The sequence below is a fragment of the Onychomys torridus genome, chromosome 1 (genome assembly GCF_903995425.1).
Source record: "Onychomys torridus chromosome 1, mOncTor1.1, whole genome shotgun sequence".
Taxonomy (NCBI): domain Eukaryota; kingdom Metazoa; phylum Chordata; class Mammalia; order Rodentia; family Cricetidae; genus Onychomys; species Onychomys torridus.
This window is the reverse complement of record NC_050443.1, coordinates 132,597,080-132,620,445: the sequence shown is the minus strand read 5'-3', so window position 1 is coordinate 132,620,445 and position 23,366 is coordinate 132,597,080.

Here is a 23,366-nt window from a genome sequence, read left to right as displayed (position 1 = left end):
TCATATTTATTTCAGAGGTTTCAGTCCATGGTAAGTTAGTTCCACTGATTTGGAGCCTATGGTGAGCAGTACATCATGGTACAAGCATGTTTCAGAGGAGCTGTTTACCTGGGCATAAGTGGGAGGCAAAAAGTGAGAAATAAAAGGGTGTATCAATTTATCCTTCAAGGCCATACCTGCAATGACTTAGCTCATTTCCAGAAGGCCCCAACTCTTAATGTTCCCATCACCTCTTAATAGTGCTATAGACTAGAGACTAAACCTTCAAAATCAAGGCCTTTTGGAAAACATTCAAGATTCAAACTATAGTAATAATACTGCAAATGCTCAGAAGTGTAAAGCATGTGTAGAATATTCCCTGTTCCAGGCCTCAAGAGGTAGTTTCAATTATGTCAGGTGCTCTGGGTGCTGCTCAGTTTCACTTTTCTTTTCCATTTAGATCATATTCTACAAAGTAAACTATGAATTTTCAGGGAGAGGCAGCAGTCTCTCTCTACACTGTAATGAGCAGATCCTCATCTCTCTTCTTACATACAGTTCCCATGCTTTCCATGGTTCCCCAACTTCCAGTCAATCAAATCAGACTATAAAATAATAAATTGGAGATCCCCATTTAGAGAAGTAAGATGATTTTTATGATATTTTGAATGATAGCATTCTTTTGGTTTTGATGGTTAGCCTCCTTAGAGCCATCCTTACTCTGGGGAAGTAGAAGACAGAGATTGCTGGAGAGGTGTTACTAGAATCTTAAACAGGATCTAATCTCTTGGACTATGGCTGTGGCCCTTCAGGATTAATGTACAATTTATTCTGGGAAAATTGAAAGCCAAATATCACTGGTAATGTTGCTTTAAGTTCTTCATATATATATGAAGATAACTTCATATTTTGTGATACCTTCAAATTTTGTATGACCATAGTAAAAAGGCAGAATTCATATAGCTGTCCACTTACTGCTAGTTTCAGGAGATGTTTATAATGTTCTTTCCCATTCTTTTACATTGTTTATTTGAAGTTCTTCTCTTGCCTGTTCATGGGGTCTGTGGGTAGACATCTGTGCTCACCCACCTGACATTTTACACATGTAAATGGTCATATTAACTCATCAGCCCATGTATCTACCATACCTATTTGGGAACACAAGCATAAATTGTTTTCTGTTTTATTCACATGTGATTTAGGAGTATCTCTGGTCTATTTCTCCTTTTAGTTTGTTTTAAGATCAATAATTACATTTCAAAAGTAAGTATTTACAAAGAGAACAAATATAAGTCTTTAGATTTTATGCCCTTGCTTTTTAAGTGTAGTGTTTCTGAACATCAGTTTAAATTTGACTTTGATTTAATAACTCATCAAGGATCAGATAAGATTTCAATTGAGTAATGCTGATATAGGAGCTGGAGCCAGGCCAACATCACTTGAAGGCCAGGGGAGCACATCTAATTATTGTGACCCAACTGGAGATGTGATACCTTGTCCTTTTAAACCAGCTAAACTGAGGGGAAGCATGCCAGCACCAGGGCTTGCCAATTTGGCCTTACATGCCCTGAACTTGCTGTCTAGGTTGATTCAGTGGAAAGAACATGGGCTTTGTAGACAAAGCTCAGATTGAATTCTGGCTGTTGCACTTATAACCTTGAGGCCTTGAGCATATTACTTAACCTCTCTGAGTCTCAGTTTCCTTTCTCATAAAACAAGGATTATACCTCCCCTGCAGTGCTGTTTGTAAAGATGAAATGAAATACAATAACTCATGTCTGGTCGCTAGACCAGCACACAGTGGCTACTTCATAACTACTCATTCTGTTATTCAGTTATCTTTCTCAGTAGGTCAGATTAATGATGGCTGTTGTCCAGCAACTTATTGAAAATAACTATTTTTAATAATCATGCTCACTCCACTAGATCTTCAGTGCTGTAAACAGGAATATAGAGCAGAGGTAGAGCAGGATCTTTTCTTAGAATACTTGTTTTCAGACATGGGTTTTAGTTCACAGAAAAGAAATTTGTTATGACTTCCTTCTTTCTCTCTTGTTTTATTTATTACCTAATTGGTTTAAGTCTCCCATTCTTGACAGAATAGACAGTTTTTTATCAGTATTAATTGCTGGCTTACAGACACACATCTCTGTGATGGTTGCTTGTAGATCGTACAGAAGGATGCAGCTGTGTTGGTCAATATGCGAAGTGACGTCATCCATATAGAATGCGATGTGCAAACTTGTCATCTGTGGCACTGTAACACTTGTTTCCATAGCTAAACTCCAATCCAGACATTTGAGAGGCAGGCATGCTCCTGCCAGGCTTCTCGTTTCAGGGCAATAAATTAAGCAACTTGACGACAAGGTCTGGATGATACAATTTCTTTAAACTACAAAGCAAACTTGAAATTTAATGAGGAATGAACATAGCACAGACAAAATGGATAAAGAATCCACTTCTGGTAACCTTTGTAAGAAAGTTTGAATACACCCATCCCCCTTTATACATTTTGTTTCCCAGCTACCAGAAGCAGCATCATATGTTACACCTGGCAGTGAGATTTGTGGCACCATATTTTTTCTTATTTTTAAGATGTGATACCATATTTTTTTTAAAATGAGAAGTTAGGAAAAAATAAACAGATGGATAGAGACTCGTGGAGGGGGATATGGTACTGAGTGAAAGAGAAAGATGGAGTAAGGTAAGTGCTAAAGGGCAAAGCTTCAGTACCAGACACTGAGGTATTTGCATATTCACAATATGTTTCTGGGGAGAGCATGTTTCTCTGGCATTCTGTATGTATTTCTAGGTCTCTATATTTATCTGTGTCTCTGGCTACATATGTGAGACTAAGTTTAGAGTCGTGTTTGCTGGATGCTTTGCAGTGGTACTTGAAGAATTCCGTGTTAAGTATGCACTGGCAGTGTGAATAAGCTGCCCTGGCATAGGAGGGGAAGTAGAGGAGGGAGGTGGAGACCCCGGCACAGCCCGTGGTGAAGGCCAGCTGCAGACTGAATCTTTCAATGCTATTTTCATCATGGGCTGCTGAGCCAATTCATTTATTTTTGGGTTCCCCTTCATTCCAAATAAAAGCAGGTGATACTAAAATCAGACGGTGGCACACAAGGACAGAAGGTTACCATGTTGTATGTTTCCTCCTGTTATCATGCAGTTACTGTTGGATAATTCTAGAGGAAATTCAGAGAACACCTGCTTATTTGAGTTCTATTTCTTTGCATCTTTACTTCGATGGATCAATAGGAAAGAAAGTCATTTTGGAAGGAAAGAAGGTGAGGGCAGTACGTTAGAAGAAGGGATTGTTATAAGGGTAGGTAGCTTTCCAGTCTTGCAGTACTACATGGCTTATCATTTGTTGGCTTAAGACTTGAGCCCATGCACTTGAGCCCATGTTCACAATGTCTTTACTATCCAGGTCCAGATAGTACTGGTCACTCTGCCTCATTGCTGTTTCTAGCATCGGTTATAAAATTTCTTTTGGGCTCAGTATATTAAGTACATGCTAATTGGATAAAGTATATTGCCTTTTAGTAAAGTTGGAAATCTAGCATTTTATTTAAAATTTCTTTACAAAAGGAAATTGCCAATGAATTTGCTTCAAATTAAGTGAATTTATTTGCTTTTCTTGGATAAAAAACTAGAAGGTAAAATTTATAATGTAACATTGCAAACACATGAAAAATCTACAGTATGGTTTGAATGTATCTGGGAATGTATATGAATATTTGATCATGTGTGTGTATGCATGTGTGAGTGCATATAGGTGTATAAGTGTGTATGTGTTTAAGCGATGCTTATTTCTACCATGTCCAGTCCTTTACTCTGACTCAGGGTCCCTGAAAGGCTTCTTAAAGACTGTCTAATGAATTTTGAATCAATGTTAAGATAGTTAAGCACTCCTGATTGTTTTCTAGAAGGATGTTCAAGTATCAGCATATGGTTTTCCTTCTGGTTATAATTGATTGTGGTGAAAGATTGAAAGTAAAATCAGCAAAGAGAAGAAACACTCAAGATGTCTTGAGAACTAGATGTCCACTTCCAAGTGTCCCTTTCTGATGGAGTCACAGAGGGTGTGCTTGAATCCCTGAGCAATGACAGAGAGATATAAAATGATGTCTAACAGGAAGCTCTAGTTTTTATTTTAAGCTCATCAGGAAGCCTTTCTCTAGCTGATACCAAAGTTCTATTCTCCAAGAAGGAATACAAGGAGTCTACACAAATCACATTATTTGGACAAACAGTTGAGAACTGTTCATTCTTAGTTGGGACTTAAATCTATAGCCAAATCACCAGGCAGGGGCCAACTTTGCAAGCAGGGCTGAGGTTAGGAGCCTCAGACCCCCTAAAAGCTTTTCTGCATGGGATACATTCAGACAGATTTTAATGACAGACTTTGATGACAGCCTTCAGGTTTTAGGTGGCATAAGAGCTTCATTAAAAGATCATGGGACTGCTATGTGGTCTGTCTTACAAAGGGGGTTATTATGCATCAAAGGCTCAGACTTTTGGGGTTCAGTGGTCGAGATGGAGGGCTCAGGTAAATAAGGAGTAAAGACAATTTGAATTGTATAGAGAGCATCCCCAAGGACATTTTTCAAGGCAAAAGATTGGATTACCAGTGGTTGTCATCCATAGCTAACTAGTATAGCTAACTAGCACAGAGACCAATGAAGGCACAGTGCTCAGGTAGAATAGAATATTTGCCATCTGTTTCTCTGTCTTCAGCAGATAAATGCACAAGGACAAGCATAGTCAGAGTTCTCTTTTTTCACTGTCAAGAGAATATGTAAGATAACCATTTTCTCCCTATGTACTTACTCTTTGGAAGCTTAGAAAAGTAAGGAGCAGGGAGAATCATCTGAATATTGCCTGGTGGATTGTGTAAGTTATGGGTCCTGTTCATAATGAATGGCATTTTTTTTTTTTCATTTCTCATGGCATTGATTAGACATTTGGAGAGCAAATACAAATCCATGTTTGGATAAATAAGTTGTATTCTTCCTATATCTGCATGAAAATGTGGTTTAAACTCTGAACTTTGTGTCCTTACTATACATGATAGTCAGGGTTCTCTAAAGGAACAGAACTGATATATATGAGCCTTCTTAGAGTGACTTACAGGCTGTGGTCTTGATAGCCCAACAATGACTGTCTCCTGATGAAAAGGCCAAAAATCTGGTTGTTGTTCAGTCCACCTGACTGAATGTCTCAGCTGTCCCAATGTGGCTTTGCGTCCCAGGGAATTCATGAGAACTAATGGTCTTCAGCCTCTGCTAGGATCTAGAAGAAGTAGCCTCTAACAGCAGCAAAGGAGTGCCCCAGCAACAGGAGAGGAACTGGCAAGCCAGAGTGAGGTCAAGCAGGCAAATAACAAAAGCTTCCTTTTTTGGTGCCATTTTATATAGGCTGTCACAAGAGCATATGGCCCAGATTTAGGGTGGCTCTTCCCACATTAAATGATCTAATGAGGAAAGTTCCTTGCATCCTTGCTTAGCTTCTGGGTTTTAGTTGATTACAGAGGTAGTCAAATTCATAAGTTAGATTAGCCACAGAACTATTCTACTAGTTTTTATTTAATCTGTGATCTAATATTTCACAGGTCAAAGACATCTGTCTCTTCACTCCCCCAAACAGTCTTTTACTCTAGGCAAGATAATTGAGATCCAAAATCTAAGATAAAATTTTCCACAACCAAGCATTTCAAAGCCAGGGATAGTAAATAACATAACAGAGTCTCCCCAAATGGCCGTAAACAATCCCTTCTTTCCCTGTGTGACTGTACTGATTCATCCATTTTAAGAAAGAATGTGAATGGATTTGTTCTACCGTGTGTGTAAGTGGATTTTCTCTACTGTGTGTGTGTGTGTGTGTGTGTGTGTGTGTATGTATGTATGTGTATACACCTTCTTATTTTGAGACAGGGTTTCCTTGGCCATAAATTTGTGGTCCTTCTGCCATATCTTCCCAACCTGGGATTATAAGCCTACACTATCAGACCCAACTTCCTCAATGAATTGTTTTGATCAAAAGACCTGGTACTGGACTTTATGATTCTTCACAGTCCTCTTTTCTCCTTGGGAAGTCTGCTGCCATGTACAACATCCACACTAGGAATATACCCAGTTGGATGTGTGACAAAGCCGTGAGAGAAGCATCGACATAGCCTGCCAAAAGCAAGAAGCAGGGCCACAGGCTCGTGACCCTGCTGAGCACTCCAGCTGGTTCCCAGCCTCTGACACCATCCTAGCTAAGACCACATTTCAGAGAGCTGTCCAAATTCCTAATCAACAGATCCACAGTAAAATGAAACGGTTAGATTTTAAGTGATTAAATTAAGTGATTAAATGTGCTAATAAACAGAATACAGCATCAGTTAGCATTTTATTTGCTGACAAAACTGGAAAGGCAATTTTCTTTCAAAAATGAACACAAATGTTCCTTACTACCTTCATGAAGTAGTGAAATCAGTCTTCAATGACTTACCATTATTATCAAATTTTCAAGTCATTTTGACAGATCAAATTGTGAAACATTAAAATTTTTTTTCAAGTGGAAAGTAGAAAACACCTTTATTCTGTTATTTAGGGCTTACTAGTGTTACATGATTTGATTAAGTCACTTCTCTTAGCCTAATAAAATATTTTTTCGGTTTTCATAACAAAATTTTCAAAAGTTTATGGCCAGAGGAAACTAGTATAATACATACCTCCATATAACCTTTGGCAGTTCCAACAATTGTTGTTTACATTATGTAATAATTATCACTCTGAAGAATCAGGTTCGTGATAATTCTGTATTCATCTGAATCAATTGGAAGCGAAGAGAGGGAGAAGAGAATGAGAACATCCTTCCTATTGCACTCTTGAGGCTGCCTTTCTCATCTCCCTAAGTGGAGGCATATTTTCTACTCAGTGCTCTAGTTAGTGAGCACAGGAATATTGACTCTGAAACAGAAATGAAATGATTAGCCTTCTTAAATCCCCAGCAATGGCTGCAGTCAAGTTTCATAAGTGCCTCTGATATAAACATTCCCAGAAACCATTTTCCAAAAGGACAGCCACTTACAGAAAGGTTGAAATAAAATTTAAACAAGACATTGAACATAGATTTACAATAGTTTTATGACAAAAACTGTGGTTTAAGGGTTTTTTTAAGGAAGTTTCTGGGGTTTCAGCTGAGGACATAGTGTGTGTTGAACATTAGCTGTTTGATACTCAGATGTGGAATCCAAAACCACTTGGAAGGTTTAAACATTGGCAGCCACAAAAACAAACACTAGACCACATTCCCAGAACCTAAAGGAAACCAAAGCAATCATAATAGAAGACAGATGAATTGCTTTCTATATGGCTGATAAAGCTGGAGCAAGCTTCAGCTTTATCCTCACAAGGTAATCTTCATGATTACACCTGGGGCACAGCGGAGATTGAAGTGCTGTGTGCTATAGCTGCAAAATGAATGCTTATGCTCCTGCATTCCTTTGGTTTGCATCATGTGACCATGGTGGATGGAATGAGAATTGGGCAATAGGCCAAAAGGAAATTTAAGAGAGGCTTTCTTTTGGTTTCCCTATTGGGAGTCTGTGTCAATGTTGCCTGTGGCTGAAGACTCTCTCAGATGTGGGCTTGTGGGGGATGGAAGAAAGGTGTTGAAGGCTGGACATATACTAGTAGGTGAACTAGGAATTTGCTGATACAGGATGGTAGGTCAATTTTTTGGCAAGGCTAATGGTTTTAGAAAGCTGACTGTAAGGCTGTCTGTTTGATTTTGTTTGCTACTAAAATGATGTTAGATCCTGAGTGCTAAGATGCAGCTAGCTGCTTTATAGATATTTCCCATTGAGGTAAAAGTGTTCCATTAAGCATGCTATTTTTCAACAGTTCATTAAATAATTTGATGCTCTTGGTAATGCAAATAGTCCAGCACACTAAGATGATCCAAGTTGCCTAAGTATGATATGAAAAGGATACCTCACCTAAGGGAGGCTACCTGGAGTAAGGGTCTGACTAACTTAGCTGTAGAAAACCTTATTGTTAAGTAGCTACCTATGTCTATGCAATTTGTACTATATTCTATATTTTAGTTACTTTTCAGGTGAAATGATCATAATAAAATCTGTACCGTCCCCAGATAAGATTTTAAAAATCAGTTTGTATCAGCTAGTGGCTGGGAAACACACTGAAGTCCAGAGTCTGAGAGGCTGTGCCAGCGTTAGTGTCTCTACATCTCCCTCACACAGAGTAGAGATCTTTGAAAGGGGTGTTTGGAAACATGAAGATAGGAACAAGATGGAAATTCTTAATTGAAAAAATTTGTTTCCAAGCCTAGAAACTTGACGATGGAATGTATATAGGAATTTGGTCATCATTCCTTTCCTATCATTGACTGTCACTAGTTGATCAGTAAATATTTGATCTGTACTCAAAGCATGTATATTCCCTTGTATAGAAACCTACACATACATGTACACACACACATACACACACACACATACATACACACACACACACACACACACACAGACACAGACACTCAGACACACACACACACACACAGAGAGAGAGAGAGAGAGAGAGAGAGAGAGAGAGACAGAGACAGAGACAGAGACAGAGAGCATTTCTAGGATACAGTAGAATCTAACTAAAAAATACACAATCTGTATGACCATCATCGATATAATGTGTTACAAACAGAATTTTTTAAGTGATTTGATATAACCCTTTAAGAATTTGCATATCCTTTTTATGTTTTTTGTTATTACATGAATGAATCTCCCAGAAAACTGGTAGCTGACAATAGGCATTTTGACTATGATTCTATTAGTAAGCCACCATGACAGGTTCTAGAAGGGACAGGTCATTATTCATTCACATAGGGTCCACTGAGGCATCACAGCAGGACTTTAGAGTCCAAGCTGGCCTTGCTCACCATGTGGGATTCATTGCTATTTACTGGGGTCTGTTAGTTCACCCTTAGCTTTTTTTCTCCATGTGGTTTCTCATATTGCTGTTCTATCATGTAGCTTCTTCAGCAGAACAGTGGATCCTTACATGCCATCTTAAATCCAAGAAGGCAAAGTGGAAGCCTTAAAGCCACTTAAAGCCTGGACCTAGAACTTACCACAGTAACTGCCACCTCCTGACTTGCTATCAGAGGAAAATAAACTCCATTAACCTATTCTGTTGAGGTACTCGATGAGGTGGCTCAACAGATCTTTTTTTGCTACAGCACTAAAAGCTGGCTTATCTGGGATTGAGGCAGTCTCCTCCACATGCTCTGTTGTTCTGTGTCAAACCTGAAGACATTTCTTAGGCAGTCAGGAACATTGGTGTCAGTATTGCTGTTAGATAGGAAAGATGAGCATTGTTGCTAGTGTGCTTACCTTGTTTTGGATTAACTCCTCTTAATTAATTTAAACAGAAAATCTCCATTGCACTGAGAATCAGAATTCTTTGTAGGTGAGTTAGGTGGAAAGAGAGACAACCTTGTGAATTTCAAAAAGGTGCCACTGAGAAAGAAATTGTATAGGGCACAGAGTCAGGTGGTAACAGTATGCATTACCGTTAATGACAACCCTCCAAGGAACCTTAAAGTAAAAGGGGCAGGCAAAGCTAATGAATTATTACCATAAACCTTACACTCAATGTGCATTTGAAGAGAGTCCATCTAGCATCAGTGTGAACATAGGATTCTAATCACATAATCTTCCTCTAACATCCTAGCTCAGAGCAGGAGGAAACTATATGTAGTGGGTAGCCATTCTAGCTTTGACCTGGAAGTTCCAACGCCCAATGAGGCTTTGGTAATGGTCACGCCTACAAGGCGGGGCTGAGGGAGGACATGACCAGAGTTCCAGATGCCGGGGCTCTCTTGGTTCCAGGACCCTGGATGCTGGTGCAGTGTTCTTGAAGACTCTCTGTTCTAGGCTGGGGAATAAACTTAAAGCCAAGATTATCTACTAAGTAAAGGAGGTGGGAGATGAGCTGAAAAGGCTGGTGAGTGCTGGGAACATGTCAAAGAAGCACTTTATATTGACTAATTACACTTTATGCTCATGTCTCAGTCTTCATTGGTTTGTCCTCTTCTTTCTAAAATGCTTTGTTCTGAGCATATTTGCCTAGACAATTCCTGATGGACGCTTCTAGATCTATGGTTTTAGCTCTCTATATGCTAATAATTTTCAAATTCATATATTAAGTCTAAAATTTTTCCTCATAAATTCCAGGCTCATAGATTCAAGTGCCATTTGATATATATTAAATTTTGATAAGCATCTTAAACAACATATTGAAAAAAACACCTGGTAAGCATACCTTCCCAGGACTTCAGCATACATGCTACACACACACACACACACACACACACACACACACACACACACACACACACACAGAGAGAGAGAGAGAGAGAGAGAGAGAGAGAGAGAGAACACTTCCTCTTTCAAATATCCTATATCAATATCAGTAATGACTCCTTTTTACCCCCCTCAACTCAATTGTTCATGTTATATATCTAGAATTAATTTCTTATTTTTCTGTTTTATTCCTCCCTAAAATAACTCTATTACCATTTCCAGAAAATTCAATCTCTGAAACATTCAGATCTATCTCCTTCCTATGTTTACTATTAAGACCTTAGCCCAAGCCTGTGAGTTATACATCAGATGGCTTACGCCACTGACATTCTGATTTTGTTGTCTATCATCATTTCCCTACTCAGAAGCCAGTGATTTTCTTTAGAAGGTAAATGTGATTATGCCACCCTCTGCATACAATGCATTGCAGTCTACTCTTCACATGTAGAAGTGACTGTCACTGTGGAAAGCCCTGCATGAACTGATGTAGCCCACCTTTCCTCCTTCATCCTACACTTCCCTCTTGTATGCTCTTTGTGCCTCCAGTCTGGTAGCCTTTTTCTAGTTGCTCTCTTACCTTAATTTGTCATTGACTCAGAGCATTTGCTTCTACTATCCTTTTGCTTCAAAATCCTTTTAAGGATGAATTCTTGCCACTGGTTTGTCATATCTGATGCTGTCTTCACAGACATTACCAGTCAGTTACCTCTTCTGCTCATATTTCCTTTACCATACTTCTCATAATGTGGTTGCTTATGAAATCATCTCTCCTGGTAATCTTGTCTGATTAGTTCTCTACTGACTTTTTAACACTTTGCCCATTGTCTTACCTACTGATTTCTCAATAAGTATTTGGTGAATATATGTTTTCAAACTGAACATGCTTCAAGATGCTCAATGTATACTCCTTGGATGAATGGATGTATGAATGATTCATAGCATTTGTTGGTACTATTCTTGGAAAGGATTTTTCTTATATTCTCAATTCCACTTTACTCTATCTGGATGAATCGTCCTGACTCATAATTTTGGCCAGGTATTTACAGTATAATCTAGCTAGATTTCAGAGCAAGGAATAGGTTTTTAAAAACAAAATAATTTCTTAAAAATATTTCACTAGGTCTTGAGACTTTTACTATATTGGAGAACACTATTATCATGTAACAAATTAATTTTTCTATTTTTCTCATACTTTTGAGGTTATGATGTAATTACATCAATTCTCCCTTCTCTTTACTCCTTCCAAATGCTCCCATAAACCTACCTTGATCTCTTTTAAATTAATGGCCTTTTTTCCATTAATGATTGTTTCATGCATATGTGTACATGTATGTACATATTTGTATATTCCTAAATATAACCTGCTCAGTCTGTAAACTGTTACTTGTATTTATGTTTTCAGAACTGACCACTTGTAATTGAACAGCTAATGGGTGGGTTTTTCCCACGGAAGACTATCTGTCTCACTCTCAGCATTCCTTAATTGCCTGTAAAACATTGTGTATGGTTGAAGGCCTTGTGGTTTTTTTCCCCACCCATTTGGCATGTCCATTGTCCTTATTTGGTTCATGTTTAGGCAATGATGTTGGTGAGATTTTTTTTTTTTTTTGGTTATACTAAGAAAAACTTATTTTTATTTTTTCTTAATTAATTTTTTATTTATTTTACAAACCCACCAGTTTCCTCTCTCTTCTCTCCTCTTGTTCCCTCCTCCCCCAACTCCAGCCCCACCTACCCCCCATCCACTTCTCTGTCTCCATTCAGAAAGGGGCTGGCCTCCCATGGGCATCAACAAAACATGACACACCAAGTCAAGGCAGGACCATACTCTTCTTCCTGCATCAAGGCTGGGTAAGGCAACCCAGCATGGTGAACAGGTTACCAAAAGTCAGCTAAAGTACCAGGGATAGGCCTTGATCCCACAAAAAGACCAAGCTACACAACTGTCACACATGTGTAGAGGGCCTTGGTCAGACCTATGCAGGCTCCCTCGCTGCTGGTCCAGAGTCTGTGAGCTTCCACAAACTCAGATTAGCTGTCTTTGTGGGTTCCCCCATCATAACCTTAAATCCCCAGGTTCATAAATCTCTCAAGCCCTCACTTTAACAGGAATCCTGGAGCTTGGCCCAGTGCTTGGCTATGGATCCTTGCATCTGCTTCCGTTAGTTACTTGAAGGCTGTCTGATAACAATTAGGATAGCCACCAATCTGATTACAGGAGATGACCAGTTCAGGCACCCTCTCCACTATTTCTAGGAGTCTCCCTAACCCTGAAATGGCTCCCTCTTACAAGACATCTCTTTCATTACTCTTCCCCTTTGTCAGGCCCGAAACCTGCCTAACCTGATCCCTCATGCTCCCATCCACCTCCCCCAGTTCTCCACCCTCAGTTTACCCAGGAGTTCTCTTCTATTTCCCATCCCCTTGTTGGGCCCCTCTTTTTACTTAGCCTCTCTGTTGCATGGTTATCTTATACTTTACAGCTAATATCCACTTCTGAGTGAGTACATACCATGTTTGTCTTTCTGGTTCTGAGTTACCTCACCCAGGATGACTTTTTTTCTATTTATAACTATTTTCTGCAAATATCATGATGTCATTGTTTTTGTACTCAGATGTCATTACAGCTGAGTAATACTCCATTGTGTAAATCTACCACATTTCTTTATCCATTCTTTGGTTATGGGGAATTTAGGTTCTGCCTATTATGAATAATACTGCTATGAACATAGTTAAGCAAGTGTCCTTGTGGTATGATTGAACATCCTTTGGGTATATGCCCAAGAGTGATATAACTGGGTCTTGAGGTAGATTGATTCTCAGTTTTCTGAGAAACCACCATATTGATTTTCAATGTGGCTGTACAAGTTTGCACACCCACCAGCAGTGGAGGAGTGTTCCCCTTACTATATATTCTCTCTAACATTCTTAATCTTAGCCATTCTGACAGGTGAAAGATGATATCTCAGAGTCATTTTGATTTGCATTTCCCTAATGACTAATGATGTTGAACAATTATCTAAGTGTATCTCTGTCATTTCAGATTCTACTGTTGAGAATTCTCTGGTTAGATCTGTAGCTGGTAAGATTTTTATGGATGTAGCTTCAGACATTACTAGGATACACAGTCTCATAGAAAATTCCCTGATCCTCTGGCTTGTAGAGTCTTTCTGCTCCTTCTTCTTCAATGTCCCCAAGCATTAAGCACAGGAGTGTTTTGTAGACGAATCCATTGGGACTGAGCTCCACATTTGAATAGTTGTGGTTTTCTGTGATGGTCTTTGTCCACCACAAAAAGAAGTTTGCTTGATGAAGTGTGAGAACTATACATATTTGTTTTATAAAGGAAAATGTTTAGATTGTTAGGGATTATGCTGGTTTAGTAAAGTGTCACTTGTGGGTTCTCCTCTAAGATCCATGATTTAACTAGTCCTGGGTAGTTGGTTAGATTTATAGTACCAGACATGATTTCCCTCTTTTGAGCAGGTACTAAGTCTAGTTAAAGAGCTGTTGAATACTACCAATGTATGCTTGCCACTACTGCACTCTTATTGGTGGAAGTATTAAGACAACTCCACACAGTTAAAAGGGAGGTTTATTTTGTGGGGTAACTTGCAAGTAAAGGGATAGGTTACAGGGTCCGGGAGAGGTGAAGTGCAGTCCAGCCGTGTTCTCTGGAGAACTCCGCTCAGTCTACCTCCAGTGTCCAAGATCCAGAACCAAGAGAACTGGCACATTCGGATCTCAGGTCTTAAGGGCTCTTGTCTCAGTCCTGCCTCATAGGTGTGACAGTTACTGGAAACCTCAATGAGGGTAGTACTTCCAGGTCAAAGCTGGAACAGCTACCCACTACTGGGTTATCATGCCATGTTGGTTATTGTTGTGGTTCATAGGCATCATAGCTTGGTAGGACTGTTGGTTGTTTCCTTTCTTTGGAGACTTGCATCCTGCCTTCTTCATCCTGCCTTCTGGTACCATGAAAACTTGTCTTCAGGGAGGAAAAACTCTAGTCAATTTCAAGTCAGGGGCTTCTAGACCCTGTTTCTAAAGTGCATAGTGTCTTCAGCAGTAGGGATTTACCTATCATCTCTGGAGCAAGGGGTAACCAAGGGCAGTAGCAACAACATGAAATATTTCAGGAGTCTCATGGACAACCCTGACCAACAACTCAAGAGAAGATTTCTGAGGTCTGTTTTTTGGAATTTTGTTAGTTGGTGTTTGTCTCTTGGAGAAAACATTGTTAGCCCAAATAATGAAATATTATTTATATTATTATATTAATTAATACAATATTTCAATATTTATTAAATTTAGTGTTATTACTATTATTACATTAATTTATGACTATAATTGACTACTATATTATATTAATATCTTATATTTTTATATTAAATATGTAATTTTATTATGTTAACATGTTAATTAATTTTATTATTATATTATTTATGTTACTATATGTATTAGTTATTATATATATTATTACACATGTATTATATCATAGTTTTTTCTTTTCTTTAGGTAGTTTATAGTGTGATTCCTTATGACTTTTTCAGACATATTTACTATTATTTATTATTATATATATTGGATATTAATTCTCTGTCAGCTTTATAGCTGGCAGATTCTCTCTTTCATTCTGTGGACATCTTACTCACCTGTTGTTTCTTTAGCAGTGCAGAGGTTTTTAGTTTTGTAAAGTCCTGCTTGTCAATGGCTGACCTTAATTCAATAAAGTCCTATTCAGGAAATTCTTTCTTACACCCATATTATGAAGGGCATTGTCTACATTTTCTTCTAGCACTTTTAGTGTTTCAGGTTTCAAGTTTATGTCTTTGATTCATTTGGAGTTAGATTTTCTGCAAGGTGATAGGTACAGGTCTAAATTCATTCTTCTGCCTGTGGACATCCCGTTTTTCCAGCACCATTCATTGAAGATGCTTCCTTTCTTTCAGCCAACATTTTTGGCATTTTTGCCAAATATTACATAACTGAAGTTATGTGTGCTCGTGTTTGGGTCTTCAATCTTTTTCCCATTGGTCTACATGTCTGTTTTGTGCCAGTACCATATTGTTTTATTACTATGGCTCTGTAATATATGTTAAGATCTGGAACTGTAATCCTTCTAGCATTCTTCTTTCTGCTCAGGATTGTTTTGGCTATCTGCGGTCTTTTGTGGTTTCATATAAATTTTAGGATAGTTTTTTTCTATTTCTGTGAAGAATGGGGTAGGGATAGATGTTGATTGGGATGTCTTTGAATCTGCAGGTAGCTTTTGGTAGGTAGGTCATTTTCATAATATTAATTCTACCAATCTATTGGCATGGAATACCTTTCCGTTTTCTAGTATCTTTTTCTATGTCTTCTGTTTAAAGTTTAAAGTTTTCATTGTATAGATGCTTCACTTTCTTAGTTAGGTTCATTTTAGATATTTTCCTTTGAGGCTATTTTGAATGGGAACATGCCTATGATCTCATTTTCCGTATGTTTGCCTTTGGTGTTTAGAAAAGCTATTGGTTTGTGCTATAGTTGACTCTGTATTCTGCCACATTGTTTAATTTCTTTATCACTTTTAGAAGATTTCTGATGGAACATTTGGGATCTCTAGTGTATAGTATTAAGTCATCTGCTTATAAGGATAGTTTGACTTCCTCTTTCCCTATTTGTATACCTTTAATTTTTTCTCTTACCTTATTGCTCTATCTAGTACCTTGAAAAGGAATGGAGATTATTAAATATGCCTGTCTCATTCCTGACTTCAGGGGGATTGTTTCAAGTTTTCTCCCTTCAGGATGATGTTGGCTGTGGGTTTCTTTTATATAGCTTTTTATTAGGTTGAGGTATGTTCCCTCTAGCCCTACATTTTCTAGGGCTTTTTTAAAATCATCTATATCTATTAAGATGTTCATATGATTTTTTAAAATTTATTTTACATCCTGACCACAATTTCCCCTCCACCTCTCCTCCTGTTCCCTTCCTTCACTTCCCCTCTGCCCCCAATCCTCATCCACTCCTCCTCTGTTTCTGTTCAGAAAGAGGCTGGCCTCCCATGGGTGTCAACAAGTTGGATTAGGACTAAGCTCTTCTATTTGTTTTAAAGATGGACAAGGCAACCCAATATGGGGAATGGGTTCCTAAAAGCCAGCTCAAGTGCCAGCAACAGGCCCCGATCCCACTGCCAGGAGTCCCACAAATCAACCAAGCTACACAACAATCACACATACGTAGAGGGCCTATGTTGGTCCCATGTAGGCTCCGTAGCTGTTTTTCCAGAATCTGTGAGTTCCTATGGGCCCAAGGTAGTTATTTTTGTGGGTTCCCTTGTGATGACTTACCTCCACCCCTGGCTTATACAATCCTTCCTCCCTCTCTTCAAATGTAATCCTCGAGCTCAGCCCAGGTTGGTTGTAGATCTCTGCATTTGGTTCCATCAGTTACTGGATGAAGGCTCTCTGATGACAATTGGAGTAGTCATTAATCTGATTACAGGAGATGGCCAGTTCAGGCATCCTCTCAATTATTGTTAGGAGTCTTAGTTGAGGTCATCCTGTGGAGTCCTGGGAGTTTTCATGGCACCAGGTTTCACCCTAACCCAAAATGCCCCCTCATCAAGACATCTCTTTCTTTACTCTCCCCCTTCATCCTACCCACCTGCTCAACCTGATCCCTCATGTTCCCTTCTTCCCCATTGTCATATGATTTTAGTCTTTGAGTCAATTTGTGTAACTTATCACATTTATTGACTTGCATATGTTGAACCATCTCTGCACATTTCAAGAAGAAAACAAATTCGGTCATGATATAAAATCATTTTGATGTGTGTCTGATTCTATTTGCAAGTATTTTATTGAACATATTTGAAGGGATATTGGCCTGTAGCTAGCTAGCTAGCTTCCTTTCCTCCCTCCCTTCCTTCCTTCCTCCCTCCCTCCCTCTCTGTCTTTTTGTCTCTGTTTCTCTGACTGCCATGCCTTTACTTGGTCTTGGTGCATTAGAGTGATACTGGCTTTCTAGAAGAAGTTTGGTAGTACTCCTTCTGTTTCTATTTATTTGAATATCTTAAGATTATTGGTGCTGGACAGTGGTGGTGCACGCCTTTAAACCCAGCACTTGTGAGACAGATGCAGGCAGATTTCTGCAAGTTTGAGGCCAGCCTAGGCTACAGAGTGAGTTCCAAGAAAGGCTCCAAAGCTACACAGAGAAACCCTGTCTCAAAAAAAAAATTGGCATATTGGTTCAGATTCTCTTTGAAAATCTGGTAGGATTATGCTATGAATCCATCTGGACTTCGGCTTATTCTTTTTATCTGGAAGGCTTTTTATTACTAGTTCAGTCTCCTAAATTTGTTATGGGTCTGTTTATGTTGTTGAATTCTTCTTGGTTTATTTTTGGTTGTTTGACTAAATCTAGAAATTCATCCATTTCTTTTAGGTTTTCTAGTTTAATGAAGTACAACTTTTTAAAACCCTTATAATAATCTGACATTTTTGACATCTTTTGTAATACTTTCTTGTTTATTTCTGACTCAGTTAATTAGGTACCTTTTTTTTTCTTTTGATTTAATTGGATCAAAGGTCTGTCAATCTTGTTTATATTCTCAAAGAACTAGCTCTTAGATTTGTTCATTTTTTGTATTATTTTCTTCATTTCTGTTTCATTAATTTTTGTTCTGATTTTTATTATTTTTTGTCACTGAATGAGTTTGGTTTTGGTTTGTTCTTGTTTTTCAAACTTTTTGGGTTAGATCATTAAGCCATTTAGTTGTGCTATTCTTGATTTTTTTTTTAATGTAGGCACTTAGAGTTATAAATTTCCTTTATAAGACTACTTTCATTTGTGTCCCAGAAGTTTTATTGTGTTGTGTTTTTATTTAGTTCCAGGAAATTTTTCTTGCCTATTTTGATTTCTTCTTTGACCCATTCACCAAAAAAGAATGAGTTGTTTAATCTCCATTAGTTTGTGTATTTACTAGAGATTTGTTTACTGTCAATTTTAAGTTTTATTGCATTGTTCCAGATACAAGTTATTTGAAGTTATTTGAATGTTTTGAATTTGTAAAGATTTTTCTGTTGTTATTTCACAGGATATGATTTATTTTAGAAAAGTTTCTTTCTACTGCTGAGTAGAATGCATGTTCTTTGGTCTTTTGGTGAACTATTCTATAGATATCTGTTAATACCATTGCTGTTTGATGTCATTTACTGTCTGATTTTTCCCTGTTTACTTTTTGTACAGACGAACTGTCTATTAGAGAAAGTGAGGTATAGAAATCACCGACTACTAATGTATTGATGTTATTCTGTGTCTTTAAATCCTGTAGTACATTTAAAAAAATGAAATTGAGACCAGAATTTGGTGCATATATGGTTAGAGTTCTCTTGATTAGAATGAAATGTCCTTCTTTATCTCTTCTGATTAATTATAGTTTGCAGTCAATTTTGTCTGATGTTTGGAAAGCAATGCCTGCTTTCTTTCTTGTCTCATTTGATTGGAGCTTTTTTGTTCATCCTTTTATTCAAAGGTGTTGCCTATTCTTAAAGATAAGATGTGCTTTTTGTAGACAACAGAGACGGATTTTGCATGTTGATCCATTTAGTATGTCTATGTCTTTTGATTGGAGAATTGAGACCATTAATATTTAAAGTTAATATTGAAGTGTTGTGACAGTTGTGGTCATCTTGTTGATTTTGGATGATGGTGTTTGTGATTTTTTGTACTTTTAGTAATCTTGGCTTTGCATTTCTCTCCACAGTTTTTCTGTTATGCTCATTTCTCTCTTCAACCTGAAATATTTCTATCTGTGTTTTAAGTGTGATTTATTGGATATTTTTTAGTCTATTTTTATTTTGCAAAGTTTTTCTTTCTCTTTCAATTATGTCAGATAGTTTTCCTGTGTATATTAGTCTAAGTTGGCTATCATAGTTTTCTAGGACTTGAAATACATTGTTACAAGTATTCTGACTTTCATTTAAGTTTCATTTAAGAAATCAGCTCTTATTCTGATGGTTTTTGCTTTATATGTGACTTTTATTATTTTTTCTCTTGCAGCTTTCAATACATTTACTTTGTTGTGTATGCTTAGCGGTTTAATTATGATATGCTGTGGGAATTTTCTCTTTTAATCTTGTCTATTTGGTATTCTGTGTGCTTCTTGTATCTGTGTGGGTATGGCTTTCCTTCATTTGGGACAGTTTTCTCCTATGATCTTGTTAAGGAATATTTATGCCACTGTTTTAGGGGATGGTTCTTCTCCCTTGGCTATGCCTATAATTTGAAAGGTTTTTTTTCATGGTGTTCCTTTTCCTATTTTTTCTTTTTTTTGCACTCCTTGCTTATTGTTCTAGATCTTTATCTTCAACTCCTGATGTTCTTTCTTGGCTTGATTCATTATATTTGTAAAGTTTTCCTTTAAGTTTTCTTATCGAGTTATTGGTTTTGTCAATTCCCGAGTCCTCTTCCATGTTTCTATCTCCTTCTTGCATTCCACTCTTAAGTTCTGGGTTGTCTTCTTCATTTACATCAGCATTATTTGTGTGTGTGTGTGTGTGTGTGTGTGTGTGTGTGTGTGTGTGTGTGTGTGTGTGTGTGTTTGGCATCTCTGAGGCATTTATTCTTTCTTCTCAATTTCATTGAACTGTTTCTTTGTGTCTTCTTTAAATTCCTTGATAAATTCTGCATCTTGGAGTTCATCTAGATAATTCTTATTGGCAAACATTTCTTCTACAGGATTAGTAAGTTTTGGAGAAAAGATACTGTCTTGGCCTTTTACATTATTTGTAAATTTGCAATGAAATCTTGGCATGTGGATGTCTTTGCTTAATTCTAAGTCTTATATAGGCAGAGCAAATTGTGGCAGAAAATAGAATGTGCAGACAGATTGGGTCTAGTGATTGGAAATGGCTTGGGTAGAATGAAGTCAGGTGTACAGAAGGGTCTAGGCTGGTGTAAACATGTGCTTCCTGGTGAAAGTCTGGAGGGTGGAGGTGAATCTGGCAAGGTGTAAAGGTTTTATGAGCATTGGAATGGCCTGTGGGTTGGGGGTAGGTAGAGTCCTAGCAGAAGCCTAGACATTTCTTGAGGCTCAGGCAGGGATGGTCAGACTTACACTGGGGCGTTGGATCAGGGACCCTGGCTAGAATAGGAGAGTTGAAGAGAAGGTATGGATAGTAGGGTCAGGATACTTATCAGGCTAGACCTTGCAGAAGAATGTGGGATATCTGAATGGATGGAGAGGTTGTTTGAAGTGCAGACTAACCTATGGGTCATGGCAGGTAGGGCAGGTCTTGGCCAAGGCCAAGAGATAGGCAATGGTGGCCATAACTAGCAGAAACATGGGATGTGAGACCCAGGCTAGGTCTCCTGGGTTAAAGAGAAGGCACGGGTAGATAGTATCACTGAAATTCAATGAGCTAGACTCAGGAGAAAGTGCTTTAAAATAATTTTTAGCTAGATGGTGGTGGCACACGTCTTTAATGCCAGCGCTGGGGAGGCAGAGCCAGGTGGATCTCTGTGAGTTCGAGGCCAGCCTGGGCTACCAAGTGAGTTGCAGGAAAAGGTGCAAAACTACACAGAGAAACCCTGTCTTGAAAAAAATCAAAAAAAAAAAAAAAGAAAGAAAAAAATTTAAAGTTAACTTACAAAATAGTGGACTTCATTGTTGCATTTATTACATATTTGTCTTTTTTTGTTTTTTTGTTTATTTGTTGTTGCCAATCACCTTGTGATGGTTCCCTTCCTACCCTAAATTAGTCTTTTCTCCTTTCAGGTCACATATATTCCATAACTCTCCTAAACATTCCTTTAAGATCTCTCTTTTTTTTTTGTAGTTGTCCTTCTACCCACCCACCCCACACTTCATACTGCACACGAAGGAAAACATGCAGTATTTATATCCTTCAAATTCTGTTTCTTTCATTTAGCATAATGATCTATAGTTGTATCTATTTTTCTACAAATGTCATGATTTCATTTCCTTTGTGGATGAATAAAATTCTACTGTGTATATGTGCCACATTTATTCATCTGTTGATGGTTTTCTAGGTTGGCTCCCTTTCCTAGCTATTATGAATAATGTACCAATAAACATAGTCCTCTCTATGGTATGTGACTTATGGTATGTGGGTTTATTTCTGTACCTTCTGCTCTGTTGTACTGGTTTTCACATCTGTGTGGCTGCCAGGACATTACTGTGTGTGCTACTATCAGTCTAGAGAATAATTTGAGGTGAGTTATTGTAACATGGATAGCTCTTTCTACTTAGGGCAGCCTTAGCTATTGGCATCTTTTTTACTTCCATTTGGATTTTAGGACTGTTTTCTGTAGCTCTGTGAAAAATGTAATTAGAATATTTATGAGAATTGCCTCGAACCTGTGGGTCATGTTTTATAATATGACTATTTTTACAATATTAATTCTGTCAATCCATGCACATATCTCCATCTTTTGTGTGTTCTTAAATTTCTTTTTGTAGTATTCTGAAGTTTTATAATAAGGGTCTTTTAGCTCCCTGGATAGATTTATTCCCAATCATTTTTAAAGTTCTTCTGGGTGAGATTTTATTTCTGGTTTCTTTCTCAGCAAAACAAACAACAACAACAACAAAAACCCTTTTCTATTATTTTGTGCAGAACAGCTTCTGAGTTTTGTGTGTTCATTTGTTTTGTTGAATGTGTTCATCAGATGTAATAGATATCTGGAGGAGTATTTTGGATGTTTTAAGTGTAGATCATGCCATTTGCAAATGGGAATATTTCAACTTCCTTTTTGTATTCCTTTTGTGTGTTTTCTTATCCAACATTATAATTAAGATTTGGAACAGAGATAGGGAATTGTGCCCTCTGATTCTAATTTGTTTCTCTAATTTATAAAATTTTAGTGGAAAGTTTTATCTACTTAAAATTAAATTGTATCTTTTTAAAAATAATGGGCTATTAATAAGTTATATATACAAATATGTACATATGTCTAAAATAGTACTTAAATCCCTTTTATGTTTTTTGTTTGTTTTGTTTTGTTTTGAGACAGGGTTTCTCTCTGTGTAGCCCTGGCTCTCCTAGAACTTGCTCTGTAGACCAGGCTGGCCTCAAACTTACAGAGATCCACTTGTTTCTGTCTCCTGAGTGCTGGGATTAAAGGTATGTGCCACCACCATATGGAACTATGTTTTTAAATCAACAAGCCATTTTTTCATAAATCTTCAAGACTTTTTAAATGACCAATAAATTTAACAAATTCTTTCAGATTAAAAATACTGTCAAAAGGAGTGGGTCAAAATGTTAAAAAGTTGTCTAGAGCTTCTTGCTGCTCTAAAGCATTGCTGCTGCCACTACTGTCCCTTCCTCTCAAATGTAAACACTGCTGTCATCAATAAAGAATAGTATTTATTATAAATATTAGTTGTAAAGCTAGAGGAGGAGACTTGGTTGTTCTGTGTTTTAATCATTTTTTTTTAACTACTAATTAGTCCTCCTTATGGACAGATAATCTGTAATCTTCTGGGGCTCATAGGTTTCCAACTTGTTCTTCAGGGCACTTATGAGAGAAAAAATTTTATAACTAAAAAGACACAGAAATGCTGTGTAACATCTCTAGTATAGTCTTGGAAATTTACTGGGCATAGTGCTGTATTTAAGTTCTGATAAATATTACAATAAAAAGAAAACTTATTTATGAAACCTTCTGTCCTACCTCAATGTCTTTGGTAACTGCTTTTCTTTCATTCTTTTCTCCTTATATGATTTAATTTATCAAGTCTGAAAGCCAATTATTCTAGTTACACTTAGGTAATGTTATGCTGCAAGATTTCTAAGTTTGTTTTTAAGCCCTATGTTGTATGATTACTGCAATTTCCCAAAAATAGTAACTCAGAAGAAAACAAGAAACTTGACATTCAATATTATGTAGATTTATTCTCTTAATTTAATATAATTAGCCAATAAGATGTAAAAAATTTCTTATGGTCCATTAAAAACAAAAGAATCAAACCTATAAGATTTACTTAGATAAAATATGCAGA